A 17,855-nucleotide genomic window follows, 5' to 3' on the forward strand; every position below is an offset into this window, starting at 1 on the left:
ATTTTTTTAGCTGGAGATTCTTTTATTGATAGTGAAAACACTTTGGTTTGAATTGACCGATAATCTTGGAGAAGAAAATAAATGACATATTTTTATCTTAAAAATGCAATTTATAAATGCAAAAATATTCATGAGGTCACTGATGAAACTGTGAAATCTGTAGTGTTAAACTGGTGATATTCTTGTGCCCATATTAATAAGAGATAAACACTTAGAGCTCTGTTATTTGAATTTGTGTGCTGACATGTTTACAAAATCACTTAAGATTTGTTTATCACTTTTCACATATATATTTATTTTTATGACAGATTTCTTTGTATTGCAGCTGATTGCATGGAGCAATAAACAAGAATGCAAAAAGTATAGCAGGATGGCTAAGCAGGTGTTAACAAAAATGTGCTGAAAAGCTAGATAATTGCATTTTGTTTAGCAGCATTGGCGTGAACTTTTTAAAATTATTTTTTCTTTGGTTGTGTGAAATGTTATTTTTGTATTGACATAAAGTACTTCTCAGCGTGAATGATGCTGGGAAATCCTGGTTTCAAAGAAGGAAGAGCTGAAAACTGGTCTGTCAGGTGGAGAAGTGACTCCAGGTATCAAAACTCAGCTGAGTTGTAGAGTAAGTAATCAGTAGAAAGTTTAGCAAAATTAAGTACTATTCAGTTGACTGTTTGGTACCTGCTTTCATGTGACAAGTTTGCTTTTTTTGGCTCAAGATGCTTTTACTCTTTAGAATGTGGAACAGGAGGGAGGGGATATTTATGAGGATGAGACAAAATGTGAAGAAAAATGTCAGGTGATTACCATAATCTTATGGGAGCAGGCCAAATTGCTTTCAGTTTGCTGATGTGTTGTGCCACAGTATTTTCATTTTTTCCTATAAGCACTAAACAATAACAACAACTGTTTTCCTGGTTTTAATTTTTCACATTACACTACATTAACCCAAGCAAAGTAGAAAAATGCTGTAATTGGGATATATATTTTTAAACCCATAAATATCCAGCAAAAAATGTGTGGCAACAGCTCCCAGGAAGTTTTGGTGAATTTTGGTAATGGATGTGGCCCTATTTGAAACTTCTTTTTAGAAGAGAGGAATGCAGCTGTGAATGGGACCAGAGGTGGATAACTGCATTGCTCTAATAGGTAAATCCAGTGAAACATAAGGTGAGACTCCAAACTTGTGTAAAAATTTAGCAGAGCCATGCTGTAAGGAATGAATGCTGGTAGAACAACAAAACAGGAGACAAAAAGAGAAAGCGTGAAGTATCAACTTAGAACAAATTCTTCAATATAGTATTTTTTCTACCTATTTATATGGAACTCAGTAACTTGCTTCTGTATCTTTGACCTTGGAATCTCCATGGATTTTCAGAACTTCTAATGAACATGATGGGATTGACACAAGAGCATTAGATCTGGTAGGTCAGGTTTGCATCTGCACAGAGGAACTTCACGTCATAACAAATATAAAATGGGAGGAGAAAGCTTATCAGAAAGTGACATTTCTAAATCCTCACATTGATAGTTTCAAGAGCAGTGCCCTAAGAGGTGATTATTACTGAGGGATTCCAGAGTGGAAACCATGAATATATCAGGGAAATTGGTCTGTGGGCTACCAGAGTAGGTAGCATGAGCATAAATACATAATAATACAATAGATATTTGGTTTTTAAAATTTCCTCTCTGCAAATTTGTAGACAAATAGTCATCTAGGTACTTATTTTAGTTTTATGACATTATCACCGCAGAACACCGGGAAGTTTTTGATCATTAATTCAATCAAAGTGTTGTACATTTTTTCCCTAACGAAATTATAGCTGTGGAAAGGTCAGAATATAGCTAATTTAACTTCAAAAGAATAATTGGCTTAAAAGAATTAGTGATTTGAATGGCTTTGGAATTTATCCAAACAGAGCAAGCAATTTTTATTTTGCTTATGCTAAGGAGCAGTGCTCTGCCACAGCTAAATCCTATGCAACAGCTCTGCTCAGACATGTGCCATTCCTACACTTTTTGGTGAGAAGAGGAAGGTGTTGAAGTTTGGTGTTGGGTCAAGAAAAATATCAGTGGCAATGCAGAGGAAAAGATTGAGCTTTCTACTTCTAAATTCTGAGATATCCAGGCAGAGTTTGCACCTTAGGACACCACAATGTACAAACTCAAACCAGTATCCCTTATATTTGCCTGCCCAATTTTTTGCAAGTACTTTGTTTCTAGCACTGTATTGGATTTCAGGTTGGTTAACTCTGAATAATTATACATTGTCTAAAGACTTTCATCTGTTGCTCAGTTTAAATAGCAATCTAAAATTACAACAAAATATGTTCTAGGAAAGCTTTTCTCTCTTTATTCCTCTTTTGCTTTGCAAATAAATATGAAAAGTAGTTGGCAGAGAAAGATGGCCATGTAAATATACCCATATTTTTATGTCACTTTTCTATTAATGAAGAGAGTAACAGAACATAACAATTCTGAGCACCTGCCTGACTCATAATGTTTCCCCTTCATAAATAATTTTGTAATGGGCCCATTGTTTCAAGAAAAGCACTTACCTATCCCTTTCTTCAACTTGGTGTGATCCTTGGCCAGAGGGGATGATATTCTTACTTGTGACAATTTCACAGGGTATATGTGGAGAAAGTGCAGTAAGCTCCAGCAAAAGCTCCACAAAATAACTGCCAAAAGCCTGACATTCTCAGCTTTCTTGGTAAGAATTGTCTTTTTCTCTGCAATTTGGGAAGTTCCTGTATTATTGATGCCTACATTAGACAGAGTGCTGCAGATGCTGCTCCTTTTTCTCTCACCCCTCACCACACAGCTGTGTTTTAAAGTGGTACCCAGAGAAGAGCAGCATTGCAGGCACTGCCAGAGCATTCTTGATCCAGGGCAGTGATAGACAAGGTTCCAGGACAGCCCCAGGTGAGTAAAGGCTTACAGTACAGAGTGTCAGAAGGGATGGATGCATTCAACTCCTTGGCGTGTAGGCCAGAAGTAGAAATGAGCTTTCTGCCTCTTCCATACCTGAAAACTCCTTGCAACATGGTGATGTGGGACAGGCACTGCCAGCTAATTGGGCAGCAGCAGTTATGCAAGGAGTGACATGGAAGAAAAGTAAAAACTCCAAAGCAGACACTCGGACAAAATAAAATTACTTCAAGCGGTTTTGAGGCATGTTGAGTGCCACAAAGGGAGGAATTAATCTAACAAACTGGTATCCTTAAAACCAGATTCTCCCATGGCTGCTTGTAGTCAGAGCAGCTGGTGCCTGTGTGCCAAAGGGAATGTTTTCTCAGCAGGAACTCCTTAAATGTAAAGGAACCAAGATTTTTCTGCAGTTTTGAACTCATTAGTCAGTTATCAAGGATCTAGAATATTTGGAGGTTTAGTCAGTGGAGTGAGATAGATCATTTCCCACTGTTCAGGACAGGAAAGATACTAACTGGTACTTCTGGGTTAGATCCCTTTTAGGTAGCAGAGATGTTGTGAGAAGGATTCTTACCCTTCTGGCATTTACTGATTTATAGGACAGTGGGGACCATCCACCCTTCTGCCAAAACTCACCCCTGCTTGCCCTGCTCTGCCAAGTCTCAGATGTACTAAGCAGGACTCAGACCTTTGATTCCTGCACTAAACTCCCTTACTGCCATGTCAGGCTTTAATACGTTTGGCACAGCCCCTCTCCAGTCCCAGAGGACTGCACACAGATGCCGTCCACCTCACCAGTGAACATCTTCCCCCCAGGAATGCAGCAGCTGGGTCACAAGGAAAGATGGGCTGTGCCAGTGCACTGAGCTGGAAATAGATGTGGCATTCAGCTGCTCAGCTGAGAGGGAGTTGTGAGGACACCTGAACAAAGAATGTCACTTCGTAGCAAATAATTTTGACAGCTGCCTTTTGTCTGATGTAAATCTTCTTTTCTCAATATTTTCAAAATAATCCATGCTTCCAGAGAACAGTGAGCATTGCAGTACCTTCTGGCACAGGACTTATCATATTTTCCTATTTCTTATTGTCTGTTTGTCTAGGAGCTTTTAGCAAGTTGAAAAATCATTCCCATGTAACTCACATTTGTGGGAAGGCCACACTGTGGGATTACCATGTTGTGAACTACAAACTTCCCATCTAAGAGGATACTTTGCTGGGAGAATGGGATGCAGCCCAAGGTGGAGCCTGCCAGTGGTCATATTGAAAGGTGTGTGCCCACTCCGCATGCCCACTGCTACATCTGCACTAGATCTTCATGCAAATGGGCTATGCCAAAGTAGTTTCATCTTTGGCAGAAAAATGTCCCAAGAAGCATTGGCACAGATGAAAAAAATGATGGATTTGGAGGCTGTTTTATGAGCAGATCAGAAATGCTCCCCAAAGGGGAACATAAGAAGGAATTCTTTACTGTGAGGGTGGAGAGGCACTGAAAGAGGTTGCACAGAGAATTTGGGGATGTCTCAACTTGTAAGTGTTCAAAAACAGCTGCATAAGACTTTGAGCAACCTGGTCCTGTGGAAGACATCTCTCCCTACCCCTGGCAAAGGGGTTGGAACTAGGTAACCTTAAAGTCCCTTCCAGCCCAAACTATTCCATGATTCTGTGATAACTCTATCAAAGTGGCTGGCTCAGCTGGTGAGTGATGGTGACATTGAGATGCTCTCTGAAGCCCAGGTGTTATGAGGTTTTCCCTCATGTAGTGCAATGTGGGGCAAGATCAGAGTGCCCAGTAGAATTTGAAATTAACAATTGTGCCAGGGATGCTGTTGCACAGAAATGGCCACTGTGAACTTGGCCTTGTGCTCTTTTTCACTCTATCTCTTGAACAAGGCAACTGAAACACAACAAAAAGTTCAAGCTGTTACAGAGGTTACCCAAGCTTTCTAAGTATATTTTAAGAAGACCCGAAGTCTGCAAGCCAACTCCAGGCTCTTCTGCTTCTGGCCTTAAATATAGCACCTTGTGTTAATTGACAATTGCCTCCATAAAACTGTTTCAATTAGTCCCAGCTGGCCTGGACTGTTGACAAAGCTCCTATTATAAGAAGTAACTGCCCATTTTGAGGGTCCAGACTTTTCCTGGAACAAAAGGAAGAAATGGAGACTGCTATTGCTGCTTTTGGGCAGATTAAGCCTATAGGACATATTGAAAAGGAGGAATAATTTTTCTGGGGAAGAAGTATTTATAACAACCATGCAGTGGCTAAATAAATGGGTTGATTTTCTTCAGTTTTTGATAATTGCATCAATACAGTCTTTAAACACATTTAATTTTAAAGCAAAACCTCTGTTCTTGGGAGAAAAGTGGACATAACAAAGAAAAAATTACCATAAAGAGAACCATCATATTTTGTGGTACTCATGAGTAAGTAACAAGGAAGATAATTTTACCACTGTGTAGCCCTGATCTCATCATGTCTCTGTTCCTGATTTCTGTAATGCTTGGCTTCACTTTTAATATCTTGCATAACACCTTCCTTCTTTACGTCTCACTCCTCTTGCTGGGCTGATCTTTGCCTAACACAAGTGGTGACACTAACACCTTCCACCGATTCTGAATTTTTCCAGCAAATGTGGAAACCTTTCCTTCACCTGGTAGATCTGCATGTCTATCTCAGCAGATCTCCCACAGCACACCAAAATGTGCTGGTATGCCAAGGCCACTGTGGCTCATGCTGATAACGTGTGTCTTGTTGCTTATCTTCTTCTCTTTGAGGAAGGCTTTCTTTTCTTTTTCATATAAAGAGACCTGAATTTCATGTCCATTGGAATAACCTGATGGAAAAGACTGTTAGCACAGAAGAGAAAAAGTCTTTGATTCTTCCAAGACAGGTAAGAGGAAAAATTGCAGGTACAAGAGAGGCCTAGCCTGAAGGGATTTTTAAAGAAGCAACAGGCATGTAAACAGTAATGAAAACATGTCTATTCCTTCTAATTAGACCTTTTCTAAAAAAAATACGGTTTGCATGTCTTTGACCAAGAAGAAACCAGTGAATTTATGAGCTCATGCAGTGACTCACTTCACCAATTTAAATCTTCTCTCATAAATAAAGCTTCTGAGACACTTGAAGTTTATATGTACATAAGTTTAATATGTTCCTGACATCTGTATCTATCTATGCAAACACATATATTTACAGATAGAGAAAAAAAGTAGATATATAGAATGAAAATAAATCTCAAACCCGACATGTGCCAATAGTTATTCCACAATATGCTTCCAGTAGTTGCCTTTTAAATAATTCTGTCAAGCACTTGCTAACATCTAGTGACTGGGAATACATCAGAATGTAAGATACTCAGTATAACCAAAAATTAAAGAGTCTGCTGAATACTACAGCCTGGATAGAAGTGCTTCTAATTTTGGTTGGAAATTTCCAAGACTATAAGTGATTTCCAAACACAAAAAAATCGGCCAGATTATTTATATGCCTTTTAAAAATCCCATCCCTGTCCTGCTCTCCTGATTTATAGATTCTAAACATGCTGATTTTAGGTTTAACAGAAGGCATTGTATTTACAAGAAGGATAAAATCATGTGTAAGCTTTCTAGACAATTTTAAACTGATGTAGCTCTCCTAATCTGTCTGTTTTCTGCTGAGGAGATAGTGTAATTAGTTTGTCCCTCTCAACTGCTTTCACAATATCCCACAGGATACATGGGCTAATTTCTTCTGTGTTGCTATAGAAAAAGTATTATCTTACAATATCTCCAGCTGAGATATTATGCCACAAATCCTTTTCAGAAGCTGAATTTCACAAGCATTCCCAGAGAGCTGCAGATAAAGAGAGCCATATTTGCAGGCATTAGCAAGAAGGAAATGAAACAGCAGATACAAACTACAGTAGGAAGTCATGTAAAATTAGTCACCAGTACATGTCCCCCTGGAAAAAGGCTGATTGAACTCAGGTTCCCAGAAATTGAGTGCAGAAAAAGAATTAACAGGTATAATAGAATATGCTCTTCATGCACAGAACACAAAATTCAGCTCTGCAGAGGTTGAATCATTAAAGAGCAACTTATGCTTTAATTTGTCAATTTAAGAGGAGGATAGACAGGGGACAGAAAAAATGCTGTCTATTTAAAGATTTAAAAGCACTGCAGAGCAAAAGAAAATGTGAAAAAGTTCCTGTTATTAAATTTGTGGTAGCTTTGTGGAAGCTTTCTTTGGAAAAACCCATGGAATCACAGAATTCTTATCTTCATAGAAATATTATTGCAGATAAGAATCAGTGTTTGGACAGGCAGCCTAAGATAGACACTTTGGAGAATAGAAAATGATATGCTGGAAGGCTGAATTTGGTATGGGTTTCAATGAAGAGGCGTCTGAAAGAAAGGATGGTCTAAACTCTGAGAAAAGTTTTCATGATGATACAAACATCACTGAAACTAAGGTAACACTGGAAATAATTCCCTAATTCAAATGTGGAAGATACATTCTAGTTGTATTTTTGACCCCTTTTATCTACACCTTGCACATGTTCCTGGAGGAAGTTTTTTTCTTTAGGACTTTCCTCTGAAGAGACAGCAACATATACACTACAGAATTTTTTTTTTTTTTTGCATGCAGAATCCGTCTGAGTGTGTTCACACAACTATCTTCAAAGCCCTTTGTGGTCTGGCACCACCCCCACAGAGGTGAAAGCAATATCGTGTGACTGAGGTGATGGATAGCACAATGTGAAGAACAGAGCAGCTGCAAAGGGGAAACACTGCAACACTGCAGGAAGTGGGGTGTTTGCAAGTATCTCATAGTTTGAAACAGGTTTCCAATGAATCTTCATTCAATTACTCCAAAAAACCACATTTTTTAAAATCAGGCTATAAGGGTAGTGTCATGGGTATAAATTTAGTAATGCTGCAATAGGTTTTTTCCCCTAATGACAACCATCCCTTGCTTATGCAGGGATGGTAGCAGAGTCCCTCCCCTTTGATGGGGTTACTCTGCACCAGACTGAGGACATGTGCCCTGCAAAGTGCCACAGCTAGCCATCTGAGAGAAACAGCAGTGCACGCCCTCTTCAAATCACCAAAATAAATAGCCTAAAACCCAGATGGGGGAGCAGGGGACACACATGAACACCACAGATCTACAACAATGTGCCTCTCAGATGTCCCTCAGGAGCAGCCATTGCATGTGTAGGAGCTGCTCACAGGCTCCCAGGGGCTGGAATTGTGCTGCTTCACACAGTGTGTGTCAAGGGATGCATTTGTTTGTGGTACAATGCCCGGGGCTTCACCCTCTGCCACCAATGCCCTGGCAGATAGCAGTGCAGGGAAGCTTCTCAGCTTCCAGCCTGCAGCCACGGGTCAAGGCTTGCCCTCGGGAAAGTATTTAAACAAAGTGTGTCCTGGCAGACATCCCAGAAGTGTGCCCAGTGTCCTGCAAAACAGCAGGACGTTCCTGAGCGGGGTCACTGTATGTGTGTATGTGTATTTATAGGTGTGTATATATTTAGGTAGACATACAAATATTTCACACACTACTTTGTAGTTAATTCACTGCCTATTACGGAGCTCTGATAATGGTTTTTCATTTTTTTTACTAAGCATGTAACCTTCCCTTTCCTTCATGGGCTGTAAAAATCTCAGAGACTAAACTAGCTCTAGCATACAGTCCATTCCAGACATCAGGGTTGTACAATTCTAGATAAGCAGCTGCTGCACCTGGGAGAAAATAAAAATATGTCTTTGCAGGCTGTTTTTCAAAAATTTTGTTTACTAATATTATTTAAGGTATTATGATGGTACAGCTGTGCAAAGCTGCTCTGAGATCTGAAACATCAAGACAATCCTAGGAGAGGTGGGTTAGTGGGCAGGAGGTGGAGATATGGTCAAAGGTTTGGTAATTTTATCATACAACTTCTCAATTCAGTGCTTAGGTATCACTACCAGTTACATACTGTCTTGAATTTTAATGGTGTCTTTTAATTGCTTGGACAAACAGGAATCACTGAAAGCAACAAGCAGGAGAGAAAACTTTTAATAAAAAATTATGGATCTCCATGGAAGTGGGATCTAATTTGCTTCCTCTGTTGGTGTTCAGGACGCTCTTGTCCTGAGGCAATGCAAATTAAAGGGTAAGAGCTGGGTCTGCTGCTATTGACATCCAGGGAGTATGCCAGTGACTTCAGCAGATCTGTTGTGCTTTGCCTGTTGGTGTCAACAAGATCCATGCAGTCTGAGTGATGAGGATGTGGACTCATGTTTACCATAACCTGACAAAGGCAAGAAGATGAGAGGTGATAATTGAAATGTTTAGTCAAGTGTCTGTGACTTTTTGTCTTTGCAAATGTGCTGAATATAAAATATTGCACCAGTAAAAAAACCTACAATGTCTAAGAAAGTATTTACTAAGTGACCAAACCACTATGAATTAAGTTCTAAAGTGTCTTTCAATTTAGTTTTTTCCTGGGTGAACTGACAGCAAGATAAGACTTTCTAAAATAGTGTTTGTTGTGTACTAAGATATCTAGCCTGAGGGTTCACTTTTTTTTTTTTTTTTAAAGATGCAGAGGTGCTGAAAAATTACTAAACTGAGAAGGAATTTAAAGGAAGACACTCTCTGTTTGATCTGCCTCAGTATGATTCAGAATAATGTGACAGGAATTATTGAATTTCCTGCATTGCTACCAGACCCAAATCTGCACTGTGTTCTCAGCTGAACTCCTCTGTTGCATTGGGAGGGTCAGAGTTATTCCTTTCTTGCTGTGTTCTCCATTGAGGGCTTTCTTGGAGAAGTAGCCTGAGTGACTAAACACACACAGAAGTCAAGCAGAGTCTGTGGATTAGCAATTAGTAGGTTTAGTGATGGGCTGGAAGCACTTGGGGAGCATGGCTACACCACTGAGAGGCCTCTGGAAGAACTTTCAATCTGCACCAAAGAAGTGAGGACAGATTTATGCACCCAAAGCACAATCATTTTGGGAATTATACCTGATGTGCAGAGGGCCCAAGGTTAAACCAATTGTGATATACCATATTTCTAACCAATGGGGTGTGTGTGTGTTTGGGTGTGTGAATGAAGGGGCTTGGAATCACCAGTGAGGTTTTGCCAAAATCAAAGGAAATGTTATTTTAAAAAAAAAAATCGTTAATATGCTCTCTGCTTTGAAAATAAAAGTTACAGAAATATGTTCCAAAGATTGTATTGTCTCATGGTGGGGTCAATATTTTGACCAAGATAGATACTGGCAGTATTACAAAACATATTTAAACATTTATTCTATGGACATGAAAAGCCAGTCTTCACTGCCTAGCTCACTGTTGTCCACCTGGAGTCTATATTTAGACTTCTTATGCACAGAGATGACAGTTTGAGAGTGCCATCATCAAGAAGGGATTTTGTGCCTAAGTTTATATTGTAGGAAAATATAAGTCTAAAAATGCTTAATCGCTAATCCAGCTGAAAGTTCTCCTTTTATGTAGAAGTTCTCAAGTGAAAAGGTTGTAAAGACTGTAACAGTCAGGGGACAAATAAAAGGATAAAAATACCATATCAATAGTGAAATGAACTGCTATCTGAACCTGTGGACACAATAACACACAATTCATAAAAGTGCAAAAATTCAGTTTGAGAGTACTGAAGCTTTGCAGAAATGCCAAATGTTCACAGACTGAATTCAGCCAGCAGCCAGTTTCAAATATTTCCAAGCTGAAAAAGTCTTTTAGAAAACTGTGCTCATTTTGTTTGTTAACAGTGATAATCAAACAGAATTTCAGGCCTTGTTGTTGTGCCAGGCTGCAGTTCACAGGCATAAAGAATTAAGCCATTCTTGCTAGAGAAAAAAAGTAAATTAATGAGCTCTTAATAAATAGTTTAACAGGCAGTCAAAATATTGTGGGCTTACAGTAAATGACACAACAGTGACTTGTGCTGGACTTCTCTCTGAAAACCAAGTTCTAGAGATTGCCAAGGGATGCCATAGACTAACAGACCGTGGGAAGCCAGAGAGTGAGGCAGGGTCTCAGCTATACTCCGTCCCCTTTACAAATATTAACACAGTCCTTCTGCCAGGTGTATATACACTCTGTGGGGGTGGCATTGCAGGTACCTTTGCCTGTCCTTGTCTGAAGATGTCTCGGTGGTGCAGGGCTGGGGAAGCCATGGCAGCGCTGCCTCCCCAGCTGGACACGGTGTCCCAGGGTCACTGTGACCTTGGTGCTGGCAGTGTCTGGCCCTGCTGTGCTCCCAGGCACTGACTGAGGGTGGGAAGCTGTGCTTACTCGATGTAGGTTTGGGCAGAGAGAAGGGGGTGGAGGAAGCAGATAAATGTGACTGCAACTGTTGCTGCTCTTTCTTCAGATCCGTAGAGGTTTTTCTTTGCTGTCACCTGTACGTTTAAAGAGCTCTGTGTTTCTCTTGTGATAATTAGCAGAAACCCTCAGATCAGATCTAGCACTCTTCACGGTGCTGCTCCCATGGGCAATGCTGTAAGAGGCAGTCAGTTCTGTTTAAAATCTTTATAAATAATATGGAGCATTCACAGACAGCTCAGGCTGGTGTTCATTATCAGTGTTTAGTCCCCTGGCCAATTCATAAACAATTTGTTACCTTTGTGGTCAATACAAGACTTTCCTGCTCACTGTTGGTAGAAAAGATAGGGATTTGAGATGGAAGATGGTGATGCTTAATTCAAAGCAGGGAAACAGAGCAGACATTATAAACAACAATAAAACTGCCACCATCAGCTTAGCAGCTCCATGTATTTGGACTAGAGTACCTTACAGTGTGTAACGAGGATCTATTTCAAATGCATTATCAAGGGCAGAGCAGGCACCACTCTAGGTAGATCTTGCATTTGAAAATGTGTTGGCAACACCCGAACCACAAATTTTCTAGTAAAGTACAAAGCACCTTATGTGTAGAAATCACAGTTTTATTTTATTTTGGGCATTTGTGTCCAAAACAACTTCAATAAATCTTTCATGGAATATTTAATGAGATTCTATATCAAATGCTTTGCCAAAATTGATCTGTGCAGGTATTCTTCTCCTCTCCATGTTGCATTTCTATTGAGGAAAGCAATGAAATTAGATTATTATCCTTCTCTTTGTAAAAATAGTTTGGTTTTTTTTTTTTACTTTTACCCATCCAAATTACATTGTCTTTATTGAGTCTGCAGATGTTGCAACTTAACTACGGTCATGACTGATGTCATTTTTATTCAGACTTTAATTAGTCAAGATGCTCATAGGTTTCTTTCTTTTCATAGTTTCACTCACCCTTTCATTATTGATTGTAATTGAATTAACCAGATGGTAACTGCCAAGTTCACATTTGTTACTTATTCCAGAAGACAAAACTCAAAAGGCACTTGCACTGTCATATTTGTTGAGATTCTAATTTCTGCAGTAAAGCTTGTGCTAAAGGCAGGATTATTGTCTATTATTAAAATGTTTTCAGATAGAAACAGAGCAATTCTTTGGAGACACTCAAAGGCTGAGGTTTTTCCTGAATTTTATAAAGAAGCCTCACAGTTCTGTTGAGCACTACTCAGGTATTTCATTGTTGAGGGAGAAGGTGTGCTGAGCAAGCCTTTGTGAGAGGCATGTGTGACCCCACATGAGCCAATGGATAGCCTATCTTTTGGGAAATAACTCTGGGGTAGGAAAGCAGTTCCTAGACATTTCACAACACAAAAATGTAATTTTCTGTGTAGCTGACACTATCTTAAATGGCATTAGTGTTTCACTCCACGTCACCGTGGACCTTGGAAAACAACAAAAGATTGATATATTAAGGTTTTGTCACACTTGTCCATCCTTGTTGAAAGTAGAAGGTTTTTTTTGCAATACCCCATAATCATCAAAAAGCAAATGTGTTACTAGTTACTATAATTTTCAAAGATTATATTTTTATTTATATTTTGGAAAACATGTTTGTTTTAAGATTTTGTCTTTATTCTCTTGCTTTTAATGAAATAAATTTCATCCCCCCCCCCTTTTTTTTTTTTTTTTGGCAAAGGTAAAATGGGAAGAAAGAAAAAGAGAATAAAATGAATATAAAATGTTGACATAGTTTTTATGGATTGTATTAAATCTTAAAAAATATTAAAATAGACCAAAAAAAATTCCAATTAAAAATAATGATCATGACATTTACCATGATCATGACATTATTTTTAGCCAGAGGGTTGTATCTGTCTATGAGACTCCTATGAGGAAAATAAGATCTAAATTTTAAATGTGTTTTACATTTTGTCAGGCTGAAAAACTAAAAAAAACAAACCAGAAAAAGTCTAATGCAAACAACAATGGCATGCAGTTTTACACCTGTTAAATTTTCTGCCTATAACATACAGGCTCATAAGATGCAAGAAAGGTTACACATGTTCTTGGATGCAGACATATCCATTGTTCTAAATGATGATAATATTTTCTTTTTTCTGTCAAAACAAAATTTTTCCTTAGGAAACTTGTTTATAAAAGCATTATTTTATTGGAAAGCCTTTCTCATGGAAAGTTCTCAAATCACACTGATTACTTGCTTTCTGCCAATAACTTTGATTTAAAGTATTATTATTACAATGTTTCCTGCTATGCCTATTAGTTGTAACAGCTCGATGTAGCGTTTGACAATTGTTTAATTTTTATTCTTCTCAGCTTGAGTTAAAGACAAAAGTTGAAGAAGCCAAGGGAAATAAAAAAGAGATCTCTTTGAGAATCACAGATTGATTTTTCCTTCTGACATTACAGAAATTAGCCTATTCTTAAGTAGTGCAAAAGGGCTTGTATCTCAAAAGCTCACTGAATTTCTATCACAGTGTTCTCTTTCTCATGGCAATCTTAACTTTTGCTTTAACCAATGGGCTTTTAGATGGTCTTTATATCCAGAAGTTTTCTATGCTCCATCCATACTGGTGTCCTCAGCACAGACTCGAGGAGCCAAAGTGGGTGCTGAAGTTTCACCTGCAACAGCAGGTTGTAGTTTCACCTGTGACAGCACTTGGCTGCTAGAACATCAGCAGCATTTATCTGACTGAGATAAAATTAGCAAATAAATGACAGGGCATTTCCATGCCAAGGACATTTCGGATAGACACTTCCGAGTTTCTCCCTGAGACAAATGTGTGTGCAATTCTTCTCCCCAAGGCGAGGGGCTGTCAATAGCTCTTTGCAAACTGCAGAGCATCCACCATGCTGCCAGCCTGCAGGGAACAGCAGCTGTGGGGCCGTGGAACAGTGGACTTGCATACAGAGATTTTTGTGTCCCAAACACTGCAGAGGTGCCACATACAAATTTTTGTATAGCCAGGATTAGCAAATGTAAAGAAGATTTGCATAAAAATAAATATTTAGCAGGGACTTAGCTAACTGGGTAATCTCCCAAAAGCTAAAGCTGCAGAGTAATAAAAATTGAATGGCACAGATATATTGGCAATAGCTATACATGCAAAACTTAGACCATCATGTTTTTTCCAGTCATTGATATTCAAATATTCTGAACTGGGTTTTCACAAAGCATCCTATGTCTGAAACAAATGTAAAGATTTATGTAAAGATTAATGGAGATTAGAGTGAAACAAACAGGAAATAAACTCATTCTTATCTTGGCACAGCTTACAAAGTCACTCTCTATTTCCTTTATCTCTTAGGGAATATATGAAGCTTAAAGATTTCAAAATCATGCTACATGCTATAGGGTGGAAAGAGCAATCTGTAAGAGCCTTTCTGAAACTATGTTTACAAAGAATTTATTTGCTGAAAAATAACTTGACATTTATTTATCTGACTCGTATAATGTGTAAGCTAAACCCAAAATCTTTCACAAACAAATATTGCCATTTGTACATCAAGTAGTAATTTGTGCTTAACACAAACAAGCAAAATTGTTTAGCAATTTTATTATATTCTTTGAAAGTATGCATATTTTCTGTGCCTCCAGAATAAAGTTAAAAATACCATAGCAGGCCTTTTGGAATGATAATGTAGTTTATTGATGCACTTTATTGAGGTCATCCTTTGTATGTGAATACATCCACCAAAATTTTCATTAAGACTTTTAATTCTCTTTCTATTAGATACTGATGTTTTCTCATGGTTCCATCACTATGAAAATACTGTATCAAACAGCAACTTAACAAAATTAATTTTTTTCAATTATTCATTTTTGAGAAATGCAGTTAAAAGGTTCATGACAAAAAGAATATCATTATCTCAATGGATAGTTTTTTGTTACATGGCCTTACTCTGAAACACAGATTCAATGAGATTTCTTACTTTCATAAATGTAACTATGTGTTTTAAAGGGCTGAAGCCCAATCTGGTTCAAATTGCAGAGTAAATTGTGTCATATTTCTGTCATTGCATTGTCATTTGTAATAAACTGTACCCTTGTTTCTTGAAGTTTATGTCCTATCATATATCATATATATCAAAGTTAAAAAATATATTGTTGACCATGCGCAGCCACAATTTTTTGAATGTTCAAACACTTATTTGCTAAAATGTGTTAATGCAACAACTTTAAATGACTATGAATAGAACCTGTTCTATTTAATTGTAATGGCCATCAGTGTAGAAAGAGATCTGCAGGTAGATTTCCTGTTGTTAGGTCCTTCTGGCCCTGTAGGATACCACTGGCTTTGAAATCAGTTTATGTTTTCTATCCCAAGATTAGGTGCTTTAGGCAATAAAACTTGTTTATTCTCTTCTCCTCCCTTAAAGAATTAAACTCAATCTGGCATATCAGCAGCACTTTTGCTCCCCAGATACTAGGCTTTACAAAGAATTCTGAGACTTCCAAGATTCATTAGGGTCCAAACTGGCAAACTGTTAGCATGTACTTAAAATGACAGTGCAAGTGAAACAGAAAATTTCTTAATAAGGACACTCATGGCACAATATGATTTAAAAGTTAAAAGTAACAGAATAAGACAGATCTTTTCTCACGATACTGATCACATGATTAATCTGTGACCCTAGACATTAGCCCTCTAGACATTTAGAGGTATATACAGTTTACTTGGATTTTTTTTAGCAATCGTCACTGTTACTGCCTCAAACACACAATGACACATAAAAAACATGTCCAAAATTAACTTCTATAAAATCAAAATTCAGAGGACTTCCCTCTTGAGCATTAACCTTGAAGTCATTACCACACACAAAATAACGATAAGGTGTCTGGTTAAGGGACTTCAAAAGGTATAATCTTTGAAAACAACATGATCGGGAAAAGAATCTCTCTGCTTGAAGTTCTGAAGGGAACAAAAATTCTTTTCTTACAACTGTTGGAAAATTTCGTATGAAACTTCACCTTTGTTGTCAAACCATTTTATTTGACTGTAAACATCATTGTTCCTACTATAGTGTGTTTTAAAGAGTTTATAATGTTTTAGCATTCCTTTTACAAGCTTTTTTTATTAGACATTTATAATGACATTGGATGAATTCTATGTTTTTACCATTTGTTCTGTGTTCTCAGAGCTTGATGAGAAAACATTTGTCATATTCTTCCTCTCGTTACCAAAAAATCCCTATTTTTTATAGGCTATCATAACATTTTGCCTCCACCATTAGTCTTTAGAAAGACCTGCAAAAATTATGTAAAATGTTTTTGCAGCCATTTATTTATTTTCTTTTATGTTGCTTCCTACTGGCCATGGGCCCTTCTGCTGCAGGCAGGTGTTGCAAAGGGAGTGGTCCCTAGGACCTACTTGGGATCTAGAGTCACATTTTGGCTCTTTAAATTCCCCTTCCCCTGTTGTGCAGTTCTAAATAACTTATCTGCTTGATTCTCCACCCAGTACGCCTCAGAAACCTGCAGCCATTACATAACCACACCATCTAGTCATGCCTGCATGAAGGTACTGAGCTGGTGCTGCAAACTTCCAGAAGAATCCAAATAAACAGTTTCTACAGCTATCTCATTGCTAGCTACACAACCAGTAACTATTTTCCAGTCACTGAATGGGCCTCACATAAGGCATAAATGATTGGCTGGTCTCCATGTCAAAGCTGTTCATTTCAGCAGATAAAAAAGTTACATCAAATAACTACCGCAACAGAGGCTGATGACAGGCAGCACAATTGTTGACAGATATCCTGCAGCAAAGTCCTAGGAAGGGCTTCTCCTTGAATTTTAAAATGTTGTACTGCATGGGGAAAGATCTATGTTTATGTGGGCATTCCAAATTAGTTTAAGCATGCCCAAGTTTGTAAAGAATGTAATAACTCATTTAAGAAAATTGATACAAATTGGAAATAAAACCCCAGAAGTTTCCCTCCACACACTGATGGAGATTAATAGAAGAGCTTATGTTCTTTACGTATTGTGTTTTTTCCACATAAGTTGTTATAATAAAAATGTTGAGTCTTTTAGCATTAAAACCTTCCTTGCTTTAGAGAGCCACAGATAGAACAATACCTTTCATACTCACCTAATTAAACTAAGTAAAAACATTCCATTCTTCAGAAAAGATGCAAAGGGACTGTTCCTTTCACAAGCTTTGTTTTATCCTGGAATGGAGCCACAGCTGGGAAGAGACAGAAGCTGCTATATTTATAGACAGAGTTTTGTCTTTCTTTACTTATCAATCTATAGTAAACTTGAAATCTTTACCTAAGACCTGGAGTAACTACCTCAAATCAAGCCCCTGTGAAAGTCAGCTGTTTGACACCACACATTGCACTGGCCTGGGATTTTGCAGTGCTTCTGAGTCTAATTCTGTGACAAGGAACAGAAGAGCCCTCAGGGTGTAGCCACCTGAGACTCTGTGCTCCTCTGTGCTCACAGAAGCAGTTATTGGCTTCAGGGCTCTGGTAAGGATTAAAGTGTAGCATGTATACTCCTTGGTCCATTTAAATGTGGGAGTCTGTGGATTTGATATTATTACCTTTATTTATGCTGAAAAATACCTCAG

At 38.2% G+C, this 17,855-nt stretch overlaps 1 long non-coding RNA gene across 2 annotated transcripts; it reads left to right on the forward strand.

The window, feature by feature from the left end:
* Positions 1 to 101: 101 nt before the first annotated feature.
* On the forward strand, positions 102 to 12,924 carry LOC146439426 (uncharacterized). 2 transcript variants are annotated; one of them, XR_014850797.1, is made up of 5 exons: positions 102 to 619; positions 5,733 to 5,819; positions 7,559 to 7,753; positions 8,936 to 9,068; positions 9,498 to 12,924. It is a non-coding gene; the product is annotated as an uncharacterized LOC146439426 (long non-coding RNA). The 2 variants fall into 2 exon arrangements; XR_014850796.1 differs by having other exon boundaries at positions 7,559 to 9,068.
* The last annotated feature ends 4,931 nt before the right edge of the window (positions 12,925 to 17,855 follow it).

Source organism: Lichenostomus cassidix, chromosome 3, assembly GCF_008360975.1.
Source record: "Lichenostomus cassidix isolate B80296 chromosome 3, HeHo_3.0, whole genome shotgun sequence".
Taxonomy (NCBI): domain Eukaryota; kingdom Metazoa; phylum Chordata; class Aves; order Passeriformes; family Meliphagidae; genus Lichenostomus; species Lichenostomus cassidix.